The sequence below is a fragment of the Artemia sp. Qi Xiang Cuo genome, chromosome 21 (assembly GCF_049724085.1).
Source record: "Artemia sp. Qi Xiang Cuo chromosome 21, ASM4972408v1, whole genome shotgun sequence".
Classification (NCBI taxonomy): domain Eukaryota; kingdom Metazoa; phylum Arthropoda; class Branchiopoda; order Anostraca; family Artemiidae; genus Artemia; species Artemia sp. Qi Xiang Cuo.
The window spans coordinates 30488934-30501490 of record NC_142814.1 but is presented as its reverse complement, the minus strand read 5'-3'; positions in this window follow the sequence as shown (position 1 = coordinate 30501490).

The following is a 12557-nucleotide window of genomic DNA, read 5'->3' as shown; positions in this document are numbered from 1 at the left end:
TTGTTGTTTTCTATTTTTTCAATCAAAATACAAAAAGAGAGATATTTTTCAGAACTTAGGGGGGGAGCAATTGGGGCCCTGGGTTCACCTACCAAATTACTTTGCAGAGTGTAATTCAATTAGAAATCACGTAAAAGTACTAACTGAATAAAATCATCTTAGAAAAGATGTTAAGCAGTAAGGATTATTGCTAAGAATTATTAAGAATTATTAACCGCCCTAACCAAGAATGTTCATGGGAATGTATTTGGTGAGGTGAAGGGGGATTCAAAGAATCCCTAGTTAGATTCAAAGAATCTGAGAAAGACTAAAATTTTTTGTCTTAGATTAGTAATTGAGAGCTGCTTTAGTCATATATACCCTTTAGTCCTCAGCTTTATATATTATGAGTAAGGGTTTGCTTTAGCCAACAAAGAGCTATTGTGTAGGTATAATCCTTGTAGGGTATACCAAATATATACGTTTAAGTAACAAGTTTTTGTGTAAGATAATTATTATTTATTATAAATAATTTACAGAAAAATAAGTTAATTAAAAAAACTAAGGACAAAAATACACTTGAGATCGTTAGACATAAAAATTAATAGTAATTCAAGCTTAAAACGACAAAAAAAGTGCTATTGAACAATTAATCAAATCCAAAATGAACAGAAATTCAATAAACAATCATAGAAAAGAAACCTAAAACAGTTACTAGCACAAATAAATAAATAAATCTTAAAAGGTGTAAAATATCAAATAAATGGATAATGCTAGCTTGAAATAAGCAAAAATCCCTACAACCCCGGTTTCGGCTACTGTTCCTTTCCCAAAATGTAAAGGTATAACGCATTCTGCGTAATTGGTTCTTTACTGAAAAACGTTTGTCTCTTGAATAGTTTTGGAAAGAACTAATGAAATTAAATATTTGTAATAAACTCATTTTCAGACACAGATACATAGACCAAATAAAACTTGTCCTAGATATAGATTACGATGATGATTTGACAGTCCTTGTTGAAAACCTAAGCAAAATGAATGATTACTCGAGGTTCTGATAATTAAGGGTACAAAAATAGGTTAAAAAAAATTAAGATTAAGAACATTAAGTTACATTGAATAAGAATTAGTGAAAGTGAAGGATAATAGTGGATAAAGAGAAGCTTGATCAAGTAGATACCTTCACTTGGATGACATGAGAAAATTAAGGTAGAATAGCCTTGACCCAGGGTGTTTTAAAAAAAATGAAAATGTTTAGTAACAAAGAAAGATGTCAGAAAACCAAGAGTAGCACGTAGTAGGCTATAATGATGTCCGTTTTCAGGTATGGTTCTGAAATTTGGGTATTACGAAAGACGGAGCATCATTATTCGAATTGTTTAAGGAGAAATTATTAACAAATACTTTTTGGAATCCATCTGCCTGACCGTATTTCAATTAGCAAACTACGAGAAAAAGGTTCTATCCAAATCTAATTTATGTAGAAAAAGTATTTCTTTATATTTCTTTTCATTAAATTTCAAATTTCCTCTTTTCGAAGTAATTCAGTTGGTTCCTGTCAATGGAGAAGGATATAATACAAAGACTTGCTTGCTTAAAAAACTTCAAGGGTCTAAGTTCTTTCTCTTTTTCTAAGTACTTTTCTTGATGCTTGCATGGCGTTTAATTATCAAATGGTTATCATAGACGCCAGGATCGTTTAGCCAAGCTAAAAAAAACTGAATAATGAAGGTAGAATAAGGCGAAACTTGTCCTATTATTTGTACCGATTTGTTCTACCAGTGAGAAACTATTTTGAGTTCCTTTTTTTTAAAGTTACGCGTGTTTTCATGATAAATGGGGAATGTGTAAAATTATGATGACTGTGGAAAACTACTCATTATTTCCCTTAATTTTTGGAACCAGTTACAGGGTCTTAACGCTTATCCAGGAATTCTGTTAGGAAAAGGGCAAACAAAATCTATTTCAGTCCTGAAGAGCAACTAAAAGACTAGTTTGGGGTGGGGGAGTCGAGGTTGTTATTTTATCTGCATTTCAAGACTATTTTAAGAGTTCAAGATATTTGGAAGGGGGTTTCAATCGTAGTGTTCTCTTCCCTCTAGACACGTCTTTGGTTGACACTGAATTTTAAACCTCTACAAGGTAGAGCAAAATCAGAAAAAAAAATGAAATTGAAAAAATATGTATAAGCTAATTAGTATGAACAGGAAAGAGAAGGTAATTCAATCAAATCCAATTTATTAAAGATTATTTAGGAAAAAACAGGTTAAAACAAGAAATAATTTCAAAAGTGTCGAAGATCAATGAATTTTGCATAATCAGCCTCATACAAGTTTGAATTTAACAGCTCAAGATGCAATAAACTTTAGAAAAGGCAAATAGCTTTTTGCATAAACAAAGCAAAAGATTAAATCAATTCAGCTAACATAATAGTTTCTAAACCTTTATACTTTATACCTTATATACTTTATATATACTTTTATATATACTTTTATATATACTTTTATATATACTTTATATATACTTTATATATACTTTATATATACCTTATATATACTTTATATCTTTTATACCTTAGGGTCAACTGCTTCTTCATTGAGAAATTTAGTTATTTCTCAATATCCTTGAATATATTCTGGTTTTCCAAGACTGTGTTACTTTTTATGGTTAATTTGCAGTCTTATATTAGTCAAAGTGGCATTTTCAATATTAATAATTTCATTTTGCGTCATAACATTATATTTCAAATTAAAATAATTTCCGACAGATTTTTCGATAAAATAATATTTCATTTTGCAAGAATCCTAAATCAACAGAAGACGTATATATATGTACATATATATTTATATATATATATATATATATATATATATATATATATATATATATATATATATATATATATATATATATATATATATATATATATATATATGTACATATATATATTAAGTCATCAACCAGTTCAGATCAGTATAATAAGGATTTTTTTTTCATTTTGTTTTTATATCAGAATCTCTGAAATAGACAGAACAAGAGTGTGGACTACTTGATTTTGGTCGCAAGGTTTAGAACAGTAAGTGTTCACATTGGTTTCATTCGAGGTGGCAGAAATATCAACTGAGGAGAGACAAAAATGTGGTGATGGGTCCTATTTAAACTGGCAGTCCTCCCATACTCTGGAATGATGTTTCTGAATCAGCAAAATACCTCCTTCTACCCAAGATTGGTATGGGCATAATGAATTCACTCATCACTATACCCCTTTAATTGAAAGTAAATAGCCCCTCTCTTGTCAGGGTCAACCCCTCAGCCACTTAGAAGATCATTCTAATCCTGTACAATTAATTTCTCTGGCCTTGAGTTTTAGTTACGTAATGATTTAACCCTAGGCTGCTCTTGGGGATTAATTAACTCTGAACAAACCCGGTAATGGTAATTTCCTAAGGAGCTCTTGAGTAACAATAAAATCCCAACAAACATGGCCAAGGCGATTCTAATGGAGTACTCAAAGACCAATGAAGTCTGAACAAATTTGGTAATGGCAATTTGCCAAGGTGCTCTTGAGGAACAATGAACTCTGAAAAAAACCGGACAAGGGGTTTCTACCTTTCTCGATGATATTGCAAAACAGACTGAGTTATGTTTTAAGATGAAGGCTAAGCATTTTCTGATGATTTTAGAAATATTTATCTGGTTTAGGATTTCAACTGGGGACTCCTAAGGTCGAAAAAATAATGCCATAATCAACTCAACTAACACCTCGATGTTGATAAATTGTTCATTGAAACACATTGATAAAATCCCTCAAATGTCACCTTTTGAAGTAACGATTAAGTCTAATGAGTAAAATCAAATTAATACTTATGATCACGCCCATAGGCACTACTCTTTTTTTTCTTAGTGGTTTCAGATCAAGAGAAGGTTTAACACCAATTCCTCAAGTGCTACTACCTACCTAACTAAAGTCATTGCTGATGATATTTTTCATTTATGAATTATTTGTCTGGTGTAGGAATCGAACGTGAGACGCGAGACTTAATATGTTAAAAGAGTAATATGTTAGTAAACTGAGCCAACAAGTCGATTATATTATTATGTTCTTAGAAGTAAATTTTAAGCAATAGGTTTCATGCAGTTGCCATAACATTGAATTGTATATGTCTGTATGTCATATATCATCTTTGGTTTAAAAAACGCACCTAGATACGAATATTAATTATGTTTTATTGTGATTTTTTTTCTTTTAAAAAATGTTTTTTTTTAACATAATTTTTTTTTAACTCGAATATTTTTTCAACTTTTTTTTACAAAATAAATTAACCTGTGATATTTTCGACATAGGAAATGAAAATGATATAAGTATGTTAAACGTGATTTTTCTTTTAGAAAAATAGTGTTTTTATGGAATTTTTTTTAAACGTAGAAATTTTTTCAACTTTTTTTCATGTCTTGAAATAACATTACATATTCTTATAGCAAAAGAAATTTACTTGTGATATTTTTTTAATACGAAATGAAAATTATATACGTACGTTAATTGTGTTTTTATCTTTTAGCAAAATTATTTTAGTAATGAAATATTATTTTACTTCGTTTTTTAACTTATAAATCTTTTCAAATTTTTTTCATTTTTAAAATGACATTAAATATACTGATAACAGACTTCAGAATGATAATCTTGTAAACAAGTAGGTGAATTACACCTCTTGGAAGCTGAAGGCACTATTAGCAGTGAAATGAAGCCAAGATTACCCAATCCTAAAGCAAAAATTACAATATGATGTCAGCTAGGTCTCGAAAAGGGCGAGTATGTGTACGATCTTGAAAAGGTACATGGAAGAGCAATAAGCTGTTTCGTAACTGATTTCTTTGGTCTTGAGTTCTAGTTATGCAATGATATAGCTCTAAGGTACTTGGAGGAGCAATAAAGTCTTACGAAACTGACTTCGCAAGCCTTGACTGTTAGTTTTGCAAAGAATTATCAGACGGGCATAGAAAAAACTATTGCGTAGCTATTGGAGTCAACGAACTGTTACCTGCGCTATTGTTGTGAAGTGTTTATTTTATGGTCTTTCAATTAAAGGGGTATAGTGCCGAGTAAATTCATTATGCACATACCACTCATGGGTAGAAGGAGGTATTTTGATGCTTCAGAAACATCATTCCAGAGTATGGGAGGACTGCCAGTTTAAATAGGACCAATCACCACATTTTTGTCTCTCCTCAGTTGATATGCCTGCCACTTCGAATGAAACCAATGTTAACACTGACTGTACTAAACCTTGCAACCAAAAGCAAGTAGTCCACACTCTTCTTCTGTGTATTTCAGAGATTCTGATATAAAAACAAAATGAAAAAAAAATCCTTATTATACTGATCTGAACTGGTTGAAGACTGAAAATATATATATATATATATATATATATATATATATATATATATATATATATATATATATATATATATATATATATATATATATATATATATATATATATATATATATATATATATATATATATATATATAATATATATATATATATGTCTTCTGTTGATTTAGGATTCTTGCAAAATGAAATATTATTTTATCGAAAAATCTGTCGGAAATTATTTTAATTTGAAATATAATGTTATGACGCAAAATGAAATTATTAATATTGAAAATGCCACTTTGACTAATATAAGACTTTGCAAATTAACCATAAAAAGTAACACAGGTCTTGGAAAACCAGAATATATTCAAGGATATTGAGAAATAACTACATTTCTCAATGAAGAAGCGGTTGAACCTAAGGTGTAAAAGATATAAAGTATATATAAGGTATATATAAAGTATATATAAAGTATATATAAAGTATATATAAAAGTATATATAAAAGTATATATAAAGTATATAAGGTATAAAGTCTAAAGGTTTAGAAACTATTATGTTAGCTAAATTGATAGAATCTTTTTCTTTGTTCATGCAAAAAGGTAGTTTACTTGTATAAATTTTATTTCATATTGAGCTGTTAAGTTCATGTTTGTATGAGACTGATTATGCAAAATTAATTGATCATTGACAGTTTTGAAATTCTTTCTGTTTTTAACGTGTTTTTTTCTTAATAATCTTTTATAAATTGTATTTAATTGATTTACCTTCTCTTTCCTGTTCATACTAATTAGCTTATACATATTTTTTCAATTTCATTTTTTTTTCTGATTTTGCTCTACCTGGTAGAGGTATAGCAAAATCAAATCGGTACAAATAATAGGACAGTTTCGCCTTATTCGACCTTTCTTATTCAGTTTTTTTTAGTTTTGCTAAACGATCTTGACGTCTATAATAGCCATTTGATAATTAAACGACATGCAAGCATCAAGAAAAGTACCTAGAAAAAGAGAAAGAACTTAGACCCTTGAAGTTTTTTAAGTAAGCTAGTCTTTGTGTTATATCCTTTTCAATTGACAGGAACCAACTGAATAACTTAGAAAATAAGAAATTTGAAATTTAATGAAAAGACATATAAAGGAATCCTTTTTCTACATAAATTAGATTTGGATTGAACCTTTTTTTAGTAGTTTTCTAATTGAAATACGGTCAGGCAGATGGGTTCCAAAAAGAATCTGTGGATAATTTCTCTGGAAACAATCCAACAAATGCTCCTCCGTCTTTCGTACTGCCCAAATTTCAGAATCATACCTGAACACGGACATCACTGTAGCCTACTATGTTCTAATCTTGGTTTTCTGACATCTTTCTTTTTTACTAAACATTTTTATTTTTTTTAAAATACCCTGGGCCAAGGCTATTTTACCTTAATAGACTCATGGCATCCAAGGGAAGCTGTCTATTTGATCAATTTTCTCGTTACCCAGTATTACCTTTCGCTTTAACTAATTCTTATTCAATGTAACTTAATGTTCTTAACCTTAATTTTTTAAACCTATTTTTGTACCCTTATTTCTCAGAACCTCAAGTTATCATTCATTTTGCTTAGGTTTCAAACAGTTCGTGGTAACGAACTGTAAGTAAGGAGCGACCCGGCTCAATGGTAACCGAAACTCTAAAAAACGGGATTTTGATACCAATAGATACATCAAAAGAATCAGATTTTAATTCTGATTTCAAATATATAAGTTTCATTAAGTTTAATCTTACCCATCAAAAGTTACGGGCCTGAGAAAATTTGGCTGATTTTCGAAAAAAGGGGGAAAGACCCCCTAAAAGTTATAGAACCTTAATGAAAATCACACCATCATATTCAGCGTATCAGAGAACCCTACTGTAGTGGTTTCAAGCTCCTATCTACAAAAATGTGGAATTTTCCATTTTTTGCCAGAAGAAAGATCACGGTTGCGTGTTTATGTGTTTTTTTTTTTGTTTGTTTTTTTTTTTTTTTTTACCAGGGGTGATAGTATCGACCCAGTGGTCCTAGAATATCGTTGGAGGGCTCATTGGAATGGAAATTAAAAGTTCTAGTGCCCTTTTTAAGTGACCAAAAAAAATGGAGGGCAACTAGGCCCCTCCCACGCTCATTTTTTTCCCAAAGTCACCCGATCAAAATTTTGAGATAGCCATTTTGTTCAACATGGTCGAAAATATGATAAAAATGTCTTTTAGGATGACTTGATCCCCCAAAGTCCCCAGGGGGAGGGCTGACAGTTATTAACTTTACTTATTGTTAACAGATATTATTGGTTATTGGGAAGTATACAGTATTTTTCAGTGGAGATTTTTTCTGGTAGTTGGGGGAAGGAGAGGGTCGGGGGCTATATGGAAGGATCTTTCCATGAAGGAAGTTTTCATGGGGGAAGGGACATTGCTATGAAGGGGGCGCCGGATTTCCCAGCATTATTAAAGAAAAAGATCAGGAATTAAATAAAAAAAAACAAGTTTTTCAACTGATCAACTGATTGTGATTAAGAGGTCATTTTTAAAGAACTGGAAAAAAAAATTTGAACTATAGTTTAAAGAGCAGGGTATTGACTAGGGGGCGAACCCCCTAAAATACATGTTAAAAATTTATGAATATAGAAGTTCGTTACGTAAGTTAATTCTAAGTTACGTATATTTATTACTAATAAAAACGTTCGTAAATAAAATTAAACAAGTTTCGAGAAAGCCATTTAACCAAATATAATATGCAAATTTTGTTTTAATTATTCATGTACGGTGAGCCAAAATCAAAACCTGCATTAATTCAAAAACGTTCAAAAATTAAATAAAAAAACAAGTTTTTTTAACTGAAAGTAAGGAACGACGTTAAAACTTAAAACGAACAGAAATTATTCCGTATATGAAGGGGCTGTCCCCTCCTCAACGCCTCGCTCTTTACGCTAAAGTTTGACTTTCTCACAACTCTATTTTTTTTAACAATAAAAAAACTTTAGCGTAAAGAGCGAGGCGTTGAGGAGGGGACAGTCCCCTTCATATACGGAATAATTTCTGTTCGTTTTAAGTTTTAACGTCGTTCCTTACTTTCAGTTAAAAAAACTTGTTTTTTTTATTTATTTCAACAAGGACTGTCAAATTTTCATCGTAATCTATATCTAGGACAAGTTTTATTTGGTCTATGTATATGTGTATGAAAATGAGTTATATTACAAATATTTAATTTCATTAGTTACTTGCCAAAACTGTTCAAGAGACAAATAGTTTCAAACAGTTCGTGGTAACGAACTGTAAGTAAGGACCGACCCGGCTCAATGGTAACCGAAACTTTAAAAAACGGGATTTTGGTACCAATAGATACATCAAAAGAATCAGATTTTAATTCTGATTTCAAATATATAAGTTTCATTAAGTTTAATCTTACCCATCAAAAGTTACGTGCCTGAGAAAATTTGGCTGATTTTCGAAAAAAGGGGGAAAGACCCCTAAAAGTTATAGAACCTTAATGAAAATCACACCATCATATTCAGCGTATCAGAGAACCCTACTGTAGAGGTTTCAAGCTCATATATACAAAAATGTGGAATTTTGCATTTTTTGCCCTACGAAATAACACGGTTGCGTGTTTATTTGTTTGTTTGTTTGTTTGTTTTTTTTTTTTTTTTTTTAAACAGTGGTTTTGGTATAGACCCATTGGTACTAGAAAATAGTTGGAGGGGTCAATTGAAAGGAAAATAAAATTTATATTGCCCTTTTTAAGTGACCAAAAAAAATTGAGGGCAACTAGGCCCCCTCCCACGCTCATTTTTTCCCAAAGTCACCCGATCAAAATTTTGAGATAGCCATTTTGTTCATCATTGTCGAAAATATGATAAAATGTCTTTTAGGATGACTTTATCCCCCAAAGTCCCCAGGGGGAGGGCTGAAAATTATGAACTTTACTCAATGTTAACATATAGTATTGGTTATTGGGAAGTATACAGACTTTTTCAGAGGAGATTTTTTCTGGTAGTTGGGGGAAGGAGAGGGTCGGGGGCTCTATGGAAGGATCTATCCATGAAGGAAGTTTTCATGGGGGACGGCACAGTGCTATGCCGGGCGCCCCGGATTTCCCATCATTATTAAATAAAAAGATCAGGAATTAAATAAAAAAAAAAAATTTTTTCAACTGATCAACTGATTGTGATTAAGAGTTCATTTTTAAAGAACTGGAAAAAAAAAATTCGAACTATAGTTTAAAGAGCAGGGTATTGACTAGGGGCGAACCCCCTAAAATACATGTTAAAAATTTATGAATATAGAAGTTCGTTACGTAAGTTAATTCTAAGTTACGTATATTTATTACTAATAAAAACGTTCGTAAATAAAATTAAACAAGTTTCGAGAAAGCCATTTAACCAAATATAATATGCAAATTTTGTTTTAATTATTCATGTACGGTGAGCCAAAATCAAAACCTGCATTAATTCAAAAACGTTCAAAAATTAAATAAAAAAAACAAGTTTTTTTAACTGAAAGTAAGGAACGACGTTAAAACTTAAAACGAACAGAAATTATTCCGTATATGAAGGGGCTGTCCCCTCCTCAACGCCTCGCTCTTTACGCTAAAGTTTGACTTTCTCACAACTCTATTTTTTTTAACAATAAAAAAACTTTAGCGTAAAGAGCGAGGCGTTGAGGAGGGGACAGTCCCCTTCATATACGGAATAATTTCTGTTCGTTTTAAGTTTTAACGTCGTTCCTTACTTTCAGTTAAAAAAACTTGTTTTTTTTATTTAATTCAACAAGGACTGTCAAATTATCATCGTAATATATATCTAGGACAAGTTTTATTTGGTCTATGTATCTGTGTATGAAAATGAGTTATATTACAAATATTTAATTTCATTAGTTACTTGCCAAAACTGTTCAAGAGACAAATAGTTTCAAACAGTTCGTGGTAACGAACTGTAAGTAAGGAGCGACCCGGCTCAATGGTAACCGAAACTCTAAAAAACGGGATTTTGATACCAATAGATACATCAAAAGAATCAGATTTTAATTCTGATTTCAAATATATAAGTTTCATTAAGTTTAATCTTACCCATCAAAAGTTACGTGCCTGAGAAAATTTGGCTGATTTTCGAAAAAAGGGGGAAAGACCCCTAAAAGTTATAGAACCTTAATGAAAATCACACCATCATATTCAGCGTATCAGAGAACCCTACTGTAGAGGTTTCAAGCTCCTATCTACAAAAATGTGGAATTTTCCATTTTTTGCCATAATAAAGATCACGGATGCGTTTTTTTTTTTTTGTTTTTTTGTTTTTTTTTTTTTTTTTTTTTTTACCCGGGGTTTTAGTTTAGACCCATTGGGGCAAGAAAATAGTGGGCGGACGCATTTGAAACGGAAATAAAATTTATATTTCCCATTTTAATTTACCAAAAAAAATTGAGGGCAACTAGGCCCCCTCCCACGCTCATTTTTTTCCCAAAGTCACCCGATCAAAATTTTGAGATAGCCATTTTGTTCAGCATGGTCGAAAATATGATAAAAATGTCTTTTAGGATGACTTGATCCCCCAAAGTCCCCAGGGGGAGGGCTGAAAGTTATGAACTTTACTCAATGTTAACATATTGTATTGGTTATTGGGAAGTATACAGAATTTTTCAGAGGAGATTTTTTCTGGTAGTTGGGGGAAGGAGAGGGTCTGGGGCTATATGGAAGGATCTTTCAATGAGGGAAGTTTTCATGGGGGAAGGGACATTGCTATGAAGGGGGCGCCGGATTTCCCAGCATTATTAAAGAAAAATATCAGGAATTAAATAAAAAAAAACAAGTTTTTCAACTGATCAACTGATTGTGATTAAGAGGTCATTTTTAAATAACTGGAAAAAAAAAATTTGAACTATAGTTTAAAGAGCAGGGTATTGACTAGGGGTCGAACCCCCTAATATACATGTCAAAAATTTATTAATATAGAACTACGTTACGTAAGTTAATTCTAAGTTACGTATATTTATTAATAATAAAAACGTTCGTAAATAAAATTAAACAAGTTTCGAGAAAGCCATTTAACCAAATATAATATGCAAATTTTGTTTTAATTATTCATGTACGGTGAGCCAAAATCAAAACCTGCATTAATTCAAAAACGTTCAAAAATTAAATAAAAAAAACAAGTTTTTTTAACTGAAAGTAAGGAACGACGTTAAAACTTAAAACGAACAGAAATTATTCCGTATATGAAAGGGGCTGTCCCCTCCTCAACGCCTCGCTCTTTACGCTAAAGTTTGACTTTATCACAACTCTTTTTTTTAACAATAAAAAAACTTTAGCGCAAAGAGTGAGGCGCTGAGGAGGGGACAGTCCCCTTCATATACGGAATAATTTCTGTTCGTTTTAAGTTTTAACGTCGTTCCTTACTTTCAGTTAAAAAAACTTGTTTTTTTTATTTAATTTCAGTAAAGAACCAATGACGCAGAAGGCGTTATACTTTTACAGTTAGGGAAAGGAAAAGTAGCCAAACCCTTGTTTGTTGTGATTTTTGTTTGTTTTAAGCTAGAATTATATATTAATTTTATATTTTACACCTTTTAAGATTTATTTATTTATTTATACTAGTAACTGTTTTAGGTTTCTTTTCTATGATTGTTTATTGAATTTCTGTTCATTTTGGATTTGATTTATTGTTTAATAGCACTTTTTTTGTCGTTTTGAGCTTGAATTACTATAAATTTCTATTTCTACCGATCTCAAGTTTATTCTGGTCTTTAGTTTTTTTAATAAACTTCTTTTTCTGAAAGTTATTTATAATAAATAATAATTCGCTTACATAAAAACTTGTTAATTCAACGTATATATTTGGTATACCCTACAAGGATTAGACCTACACAATAGCTCTTTGTTGGCTAAAGCAAACCCTTACTTATCATATATAAGGCTGAGGACTAGACGGTATATATGACTGAATCAGCTCTCCATTAATTATCTAAGACAAAAAATTGGGTCGAAACATTCTTGTCCGTTTTGAAAGGTCTGCTTTTCTTCTATTAAGTTTTTATCTAAAAAGTTGTTTTTTGTATGCAGATATTGCAATGTAAATGTAGCGTACATATTTTGGGCAAACAAAAATATAATTTTATTAGATTAATCCCCTTTTCTTCTGGAGAGGGAGCTAGTTTATTCTGTTAAGTGAAATTGAGCTAACTTTGAAAAA